The following is a 312-nucleotide window of genomic DNA, read 5'->3' as shown; positions in this document are numbered from 1 at the left end:
ACAAAGAATTGTGGTTGCGTTTATGTCGTGAATTAACTATCACTATGTCATTGTTCTTGAGTTATGTAACAAAATTTTGCTTCCAATGATTTTAATCCCAAATATTCTGTTTTAATACTCGGTTTTCAACTTTTAGAAACGCAGGAAACCCCACCAAGACCAGCCCAGAGACCCTAGTGATAAATAAAGTCTAAAAACTTTCATTAAAAACATAGGTCGCATTCCATACTCAGATTGATATTAATATTATATAATAATTGTGTGTGTGTGTGTGTATATATATATATATATATATATATATATATATATATA

This window comes from Sinocyclocheilus rhinocerous, unplaced genomic scaffold (genome assembly GCF_001515625.1).
Source record: "Sinocyclocheilus rhinocerous isolate Xijiao unplaced genomic scaffold, SAMN03320098_v1.1 scaffold1724, whole genome shotgun sequence".
Classification (NCBI taxonomy): domain Eukaryota; kingdom Metazoa; phylum Chordata; class Actinopteri; order Cypriniformes; family Cyprinidae; genus Sinocyclocheilus; species Sinocyclocheilus rhinocerous.
Note: the sequence above shows the minus strand (reverse complement) of the source record.